Below are 8,613 nucleotides of genomic sequence, written 5' to 3'. Positions count from 1 at the left end.
ATTAAAGATAAACCACCAATTATTCATACATCACTACCCAATTAAGTTAATATTGGCCCTTCTGCAGCCTTAGATTTAGGATCCTTGGCATAGTGATTATATTGGAATGGATTTGTACATACCAGTTTCTATGACAGTTTTGCGATTTCGCTTTTGCGTTCTGTGGTCTGTTCCTGGGGTGCACTCTGCAGGAACAGAGAAAAATAAATTGAGATTTTTAAGAACAGGGCTGTAAGGACTTTTTTTTTTATTCATTCTTTTATTAGGAACCATTAGGTCACCAAATGTTGAGGCTTTCTAATACAGATAAGACAGTATTTTATAATTTATACTTGTTAAATCAAATACTCCCACACACAAAGACATGGCCATTGGCAAATGCACAGTGTTGTGAAAGTATTTGAACATACCTACAGTAATCCTTCCTTTTTAAGTTGGGCATGGAGAAAAAAAAGTAAACTTTTTCATAGGACTGTACATGTTTTTTTTTTTTTGCTTGGCATGCTTTCATATACTTGGCAATATAACTTAAGTAAGTTTGTAGCAGCTGATGCTTTCTCCATCGCTACTTGGTTATTATTTGCAATACCAAATGAAGTGATTAATTACACAAACCTCAGTCTGATAATGTAGTCCCATATGATTAATGGAAAAGGGTAGAATGATTCAAAGTGGAATTGATTTATGGGAGTAAAAAAGAGCTTTGCTTTCCCTCTTAAAACATACAGACCATTAGCATAAAACATTTCTAAACCAGCACACTGAACTCACCATCAAAGTTTAGAGAAAGATCTTACCACTTCCTGGCTTTCTTGGATGGTAATGTTTTTCAGTTCGGTGAGGGCTGCTGCCAGTCCTTTAGCCTCTGCTTGCTGCTCTGGTGGGATGGTCCTGAGCAACATTTGTAAATATTACAAAACTAGAATGAAAGAGCCCATAGCTACATATTGTATATGATATAGTGATGTAGAATAAGCCATGACCAACAACTTCTGTCCAAAATCATTCAGAATACCTACATCAATTTCTCTATCTTCTTTTCAGCATCATTAATGCCTTTTGTGCAAAATTAAATGTGTTAAATGAATCATCAAGTTTGCTGACGACACGTCGTGGTGGGCCTGATCACCAACAATGATGAGTCGGCCTACCTAGAGGAGATCGGGAATTTGGAGAACTGGTGCCACAGGAACAATCTCCTCCTGAACGTCAGCAAGATAAAGGAGCTGATAGCGGACTTCAGTACAAAGCAGGAGAGGAACCATCAGACCACCCGTCATCAACAGGAGCCCAGTGGAGAGAGTGGACAGCTTCCAATACCTCGGTGTTCACATCACGCAGGACCTGTCATGGTCCTGTCACATCAACACCGTGGTGAAAAAGGCCCTGCAGCGTCTCTACCACCTCAGACGCTTGAGAGACTTCAGACTGCCCTCTAAGGTGCTGAGGAATTTTTACTCTTGAGAGCATCCTGACAGGAAACATCACGACCTGGTTTGGAAACAGCACCATGCAGGACAGACGAGCTCTACAGAGGGTGGTGCGATCAGCTGAGCGCATCATCCGCACTGAGCTCCCTGACCTGCACGACATCTACAGCAAGCGGTGCTTGACCAAGGCCAGGAAGATCGTGAAGGACCTCAGCCACCCCAACAACGGACTCTCTGTTGCGGTCTGGGAAGCGATTCCGCTCCCTGAAGGCCAACACAGAGAGACTGAGGAGGAGCTTCTTCCCGCAGGCGATAAGATCTCTTAATCACACCACTACACAGGAGTAATATCTTTTTAAACATTGCCTGGACAATCATTGACACATTCATGCACTACATATTTATATATCTGACCATTGCACATGACGCTTTCTTAAGTCACTTTTCATGCATATTTGCACAGCCATTGCCACTTTAAAATTTTTATATATACTTTTTTTATTCCCATATTTCTACAGTTTATTTTACTAGTTAAATTTATTTTCTTTCATATTTCTTTTTATTAATATTCATTCCTTATATATAGCTTTTACTTTCTTTTTAAGGTCACTGGCGGTTGTACAAGCATTTCACTACATACAGTATCGTACTGTGTATGACTGTGTATGTGACGAATAAAATTTGAATTTGATTTGATTTGAATTTAAATCAGGAATAAGCAATGGTAAAAACACTCAACAATATCATTAAGAGACCCCTGAAGTTAAGCAATTCTAAACGCATAAAGACTGCAAGTGTAAAGGATTTTAGATATAAAAATAAAGTTTTCTTTTTTTCTTTCTTTTTAATACAATCCAATAGTACCATCAATTCCACATTCTTGATGTAATGCCCAGACACGGTCATGCTTTTATAAACACAGAGGACTTACAAAAGCTTGCTGATGCACTGCAATTATTTCAGACCGATGTTTCCTAAACTGCAGGAAATTTTGGATTCCACTTAAAATAGTGATTGTTCTTTTGGGCTCTGGAATAAGGAAAGCAAAGATTTTATGTGAGAGGTAAATGATTTGTGAAAACACAATGCTTCTACAGCCACAGTACTCTTCCTGTAGCAGCTTTGCTAAAGGTCAGGAAAGAACTGAGAAACAGACTTGCATAAATAACTATCACCAGAGGTGTCAAGTAACGATGTACAAATTATGAGGCACCGTATAGGACTTAAATCAAACTTCACTCATGCACACACATATGAAACACTTGCATACACATATATACTACTAACTGCTCAAACAACTACATGTGAAATGAGCGCACACACACATACATACTCTCCGCGCACACAAATACATACTTTCCGCGCACACACACATACAAACTCTTCACGCACATTTACCTATGAGATTCTCAGTGTAACCGAAAGGCATTTCAGTTTAAAAGGAAGTCATTTCAGTGTAGACGGACTTTTCGCTTCATTCTCCCTGATAATGATCATCACTGCTCAATCACATGGCGTATTCAGAACTGTCCACATAATGTCTGAATATTTCAGTGGTAGAAAACGCAGGTGATAATTTGCAAAAAGAAACTTAAAGCACGGAATCTGTAGCTAATATGTCGAATCCTACAACAGAAGCAATTACTATTTTGTAAAATGTGTTCCCTCGCCTTCGCGAAGAATATGAACAATAACTAACTCATAGGAATCCCACGGGACTCCGAATTGAAAATTCAAACATTGTTCCGACCCTCCATATCACCCACTTTTGTAATAAATAAATCACTCGTTGTCTTCTAAACTGTCCATTAACAGTCTATTTAATAAACGCTACTAATCAGAGAGAAAGTTCATATACATTGACTCCCTACGCAGGAAATGTCTGATAAGGGACCTTCACTCTACAAATTTTTTTATTTTTTCAAGTAATTCCTTAACCAGGTAATCTTAAAGGTATTGTTTAAACGTTGCAAAATCAATAAAAGACCGCCATTAATGTAGCTGTTGGATAAAACAGATTTCTTAACGTAATGAGTCTTATTTTTCCATACAAAGTTACATAATTTTTAATCAATCTTTTTACATATTGCTTTATCGGGTTCTAAAGAGATGGCTGCGTATGTTAGAGGTGAAATGCCTTCTGCCTTTGAAAGGAGAATCCTTCCTTTTAGAGATAAGTCTCTCTGAAGCCACTGATTGAATTTTCTTTTAGTTTTCTCTAAGATAGGCAAGAAGTTTAAATTGCATCTAAGTTTTGGATTTTTGGATATTACTATTCCAAGGTAGGTTATTGTCTCTTTGACTTGGATATTACATACACTGGAAAGAGACAGTTGTTTAACTGGCAATAATTCACATTTGTGCATATTAAGAAGAAGCCCAGAAGCATTGGAGAACAATTTAATAGTATTAAGAGCTAAGGGAATCTGATCTGAGTTTTTAAGAAAAAGGGTAGTATCATCGGCCAGTTGGCCGATGATGATCTCCCTTCCCATGACACTAACCCCTTGCAAAGTACTATTCTTAATGTGACTGGCTAATAATTGAGTAGTCAAAATAAATAAATATTAATATTAATGTTTCCCATAAATCCTTTCCGCTTTAGCATTAGTCCAGAATGAGTGAATTAGCTCCTTTACCGTAAAAGTAATGGTTTCTTACTTAATTACAGAGCTATTAAGTTTCCAGTAAGAGTTATGAATTTTAGAAGTAGACATTGGCAGTAAATCGATATGGATACGAATTGCTTTGTGATCAGTTAACGGGGTAGATAAAATATCAGTATCCAGATTGTCTTTAAGTGTACGGGAAACTAACCATAAATCTATTCTCGATTGCTTAGACCTTGAGTTATTACACCAGGTAAATGCTCTAGTGTGAGGATACTTAACTCTCCATGCATCAATCAGATCAAATCTTTGCATTAACATTTTAAGCTTTACATTCGTATTACTACAAGAACCAGGAGGCCATCTGTCAATCACATTATTTAATGTGATATTAAAGTCACCACCTAAGAGTATACCTTCACTCTACAAAATTCCACCATTCAGAACACCATGCAACGTCACACAATAAGTGAGCTTATTTGTTGCCCAATGCAATGGCTGGGAGTACTTTATTAGGCACACAGCATGTATGGCATGAGCAGCACATTCACACAGGAACCTACATCCAATTCAGCCTCAGCCTGAACCGGAGCACATTTCACAATGCCAGCGCCGACCGCCTCCACGCCTCCGAAACAAAGTTGTGGTGACCAGGGACGGTCACAGCTCGGGTGGGGGCAGTGTGGCGTGGGCGGGGCGGTGGCTGACGACCAGCATGCCTTGCGGGGATGTCGGTGTGTTTACCATGATGGGGAAGGGTGTTTGGGTTAGTGGCTTCGGCCCTGTTTGTGTGTATGGGGGGGCTGGGGGGGTTGTGTGACATGTGAAATGTGCTCCGGTTCAGGCTGAGGCTGAATTGGATGTAGGTTCCTGTGTGAATGTGCTGCTCATGCCATACATGCTGTGTGCCTAAAAAAGTACTCCCAGCCATTGCATTGGGCAGCAAATAAGCTCACTCGTCTCTCCAGCATTCTTTCCGGCGGAAAAACGCTACAATATGTAGTTGTTTGAGCAGTTAGTAGTATATACGACGCCGCATAACAAATACTCCGTTACCTCACTTAAGTAGAAATTTTGGGTATCTATACTTTACTGAAGTAATTATTTTTCAGCTGACTTTTTACTTCTACTCCTTAAATTTTCACGCAATTATCTGTACTTTCTACTCCTTACATTTTAAAAATAGCCTCGTTACTCCTATTTTATTTTAGCTTGTCATTCAAAAAAAAAAAAAAAAAACATCCGGATAGATCGCGCCATCCGGATGGAGCGAATCTGATTGTGGTTGGATGAGAAGTATAAACATTCCATTCCGACACCCCATTGGTTGGTACACGATCCATCACACCTGCACATGACGTCACGGCACACACTCCAGCAAGGACGTTTCAATAAAATAGCATTTTCGGTTGATATGGTTGTGATAAGTAGACGAAGATGTCCGTGATAGAGACTCAAGATTCAAGCGAAATGTCACAACCAAGCACCCGTGAGGAAGGTAACAGCACCAGGAAGGTAACAGGAATGATTAATAAAAAATAAAAAATAAATATATATATATATATATATATATATATATATATATATATATATATATATATATATATATATATCCTGCAGCTAAGCTTGGATGTACATTTACATTCTAATAAAGGTTACCGATAACATGCCTCTGAAGTTTGACTTTTTGCACCATTAAAATACATATAGGCAGCTAGTTATCATATCTTCTTCTCCATAAAACATGTTAATGCTCAGTAGTACACATGTATGGTTCTTTAATGTATTTGCATTGTACTACGATGCATTCTTTTTCAATTGCCATATACAGTATCCCAAATCACTATGGGCGTTAAAAAAAATACAACAAAAAAAACAACACCACATTTTTCTTTTTTTTTTGTGAGGTGTTAGTGCAGTATATAGGCCCATGGCACAGCCTAAGCTTTTATCCTTAATGCTTTTTTCCACCCTCACGTTACTTTTACTTTTATACTTTAAGTAGTTTTGAAACCTGTACGAGCCACTGAATATGTTGTTTGGTTTTTAAAGCATAAATTTATGTTATTGCAGTTAATAGTATTAGAATTATCGGGCATGCGCAAGGGAGAGTTTTTTTTGTTTGTTTTTGTTTTAGAAAGAAGTGCTTGCCTAGCGTGGCTCTATATAAGTTTTTGACCATGCTCGTGGAGCTTGGAACGTGACATGTGTAATCATTTGTGTAATCTTCACAACTCAAGGCTGTGGATCTGTTTCTATAAGAACACACACACACAAAGGTTGGAACACACGTAAAACAAATTAACTAACGTTGGCAAACTTAAGTGGCTTTTAAAGTTAAAGGTACGATAAACGGCCACTACAAAACCAGTACATTTACAGTTTTACTTGAGTAAAAAGCTTTAGTTGATACTACAACTTCTAAAGAAGTCTTTTTAAACCCTAGTATCTAAACTTCTACTCAAGTAATGAATGTGAATACTTTTGACACCACTGTTTATCTCACATTGTCATATGGATCTCTCAATGCTGTGTACACATTATAAACACTGCATAAGTAAGCACAGTATCTTTGCACATCACATAAAAGCTGTTTCACTATAAAAGCTTGATGACCATCTTACATAGTGACTACCTCCTCAATCTCAGAGGAATGACCTTAAGATCTGGGATCTCAATGTTTTTCAACTTGGTCACTTGCAAATTCTGTGTATTTCTCTACCTAAACTTTCTTTAGATAAGTGTTTGCATGACTGTGTGTAGTGTGGTGGCCAAACAAACCATGGTCAACAAATTCTAGCGCCTGTAAATTTGGGCCAACAATAAAATATAAATTAATTTGCAGTTGCAAAAGACGTTGCAGTTTTTACATTACACTATGAACAAATTTGAAGGATTCTTAATTAAATGTATAAAACTTTTAATTGAATATATGTCTAGAACTATATACAGTATATATTCAAAAAAAATAATAAATTAAAACAAATGGAGAGCGAGATTTGGATCAGGTCAAGTCACTGATTTACAGTTTTTGTTTAAAATTGTCCACAGAGTTCAGATGAGTCTCTGGCGGAGGCGTGGCTTCATACAGAACGCCTATGGATCCATTCTCTCCTATACGGTAGGGGAGAATGGATCCATAGTTTAAAATTAGGGAAATTAGTATAAATGTGTGAGAAAATATGAATAATTCAGAATTTTCAGATTGTGTCTGATGAGCAAGCCAATGACAATGGTTGCAAGGAAAAACTCCCTGACATGGCAATAGGAATATAGCTTGAGATGAACCCATTCTCATTTTTGTAATATCAGATAACAGGGATTGATTTGCAGTCATACTGAGTGTTAGGAGGCTGGAAGTTCACATAATGAGATGTGTTTAGGTTATCTGGACTCCACTTTCGTATTGGAGGCCTAGGCACGAAACTGTTTGAAATTCACAATCCACCAGAGAACAGCTGACCGCATCAGCAAAGTTCAAGACCATATTCATGGTCAAGTGGAATCATCCTCAGTCATCACATGCATCCCAACCAGATCACATGGGTCCTCCATACGTTGAGATCTCCAACCAGAAGCGGGGCACCAGGATGAGTCAGACAGGTCTGGAGGGCAGAGGAGGTCTGGATTACTGGCAGCTCAGGAGTGTATTGTGTAGCTTGACAGAGAAAGATAGGGAGAGGAGAGGAGAGAAGGAAAGAAGAGAAAAGAACTGTTAGGTAGGCTCACAGTCACATGTGTAAGGTGAATGTATATATATTGCAGAATGCAAGCAGGGACTCCAGCAGGACTGTCTATAACAGCATAACTAAAAGAGAGAGAAGGAAACACAGACACAAGGGCTTCCTGGGAAGTAAAGCAACCAGTCACTCCACCATCAACAAACCTGAGTTATTATTGAAAGTGAGAAAGACAGCATCCAAATATACCAGTTCACCATAATGCTCTACATCCCTGAGTCCCACAGATCTGCCCCTTTTCCCTAAGACAAATCCATTCACAAAAATCCTTAGCTAAATAAATAAGTCAAGGATTTGATTCCCACCTTGGGTCTGTGCGCATGTAGTTCTCCTAATGCAGATTAGGTTAACTGGTGTTCCCAAATTGCTCATTTGGTGTGTGTGTGTGTTTGTGTGTGGGTGGTTGCCTTGAAATGTATTTTCACCCTATTCAGGGTGTGCTGTGCCCCGTGCACTAAGGCTCCTGTAATAGGCTCCAGTCCCATGTGACCATGTACAAAGTAGAAGCGGTATAAAAGTTGAATAAAAAAAAAATAGAATATATGAAAAATAGATATATCCTGCTACCTTAATCTACCTTCTCTACAAAACTCATGCTATTGTCACGACCTGGCTGTCTGTGTCGGTGTTGTGGCATAGATGCAGAGGCTGTGACGAGACCTTCCAGATAAACTCCTTTATTTATATATTCAAACAAAAACAAAAGCTCTTTTCCAAGAGCACTTAGAAATCTTTAATAGAACGTCTTACTGAAAACAACCAACACAAAACAACCATAACAAATGTTACACGCCTGACTGAGCTTTAGTCAGGCTATTTATAACTCAACTAATA

The sequence above is a fragment of the Clarias gariepinus genome, chromosome 23 (assembly GCF_024256425.1).
Source record: "Clarias gariepinus isolate MV-2021 ecotype Netherlands chromosome 23, CGAR_prim_01v2, whole genome shotgun sequence".
Lineage (NCBI taxonomy): Eukaryota > Metazoa > Chordata > Actinopteri > Siluriformes > Clariidae > Clarias > Clarias gariepinus.
Note: the sequence above shows the minus strand (reverse complement) of the source record.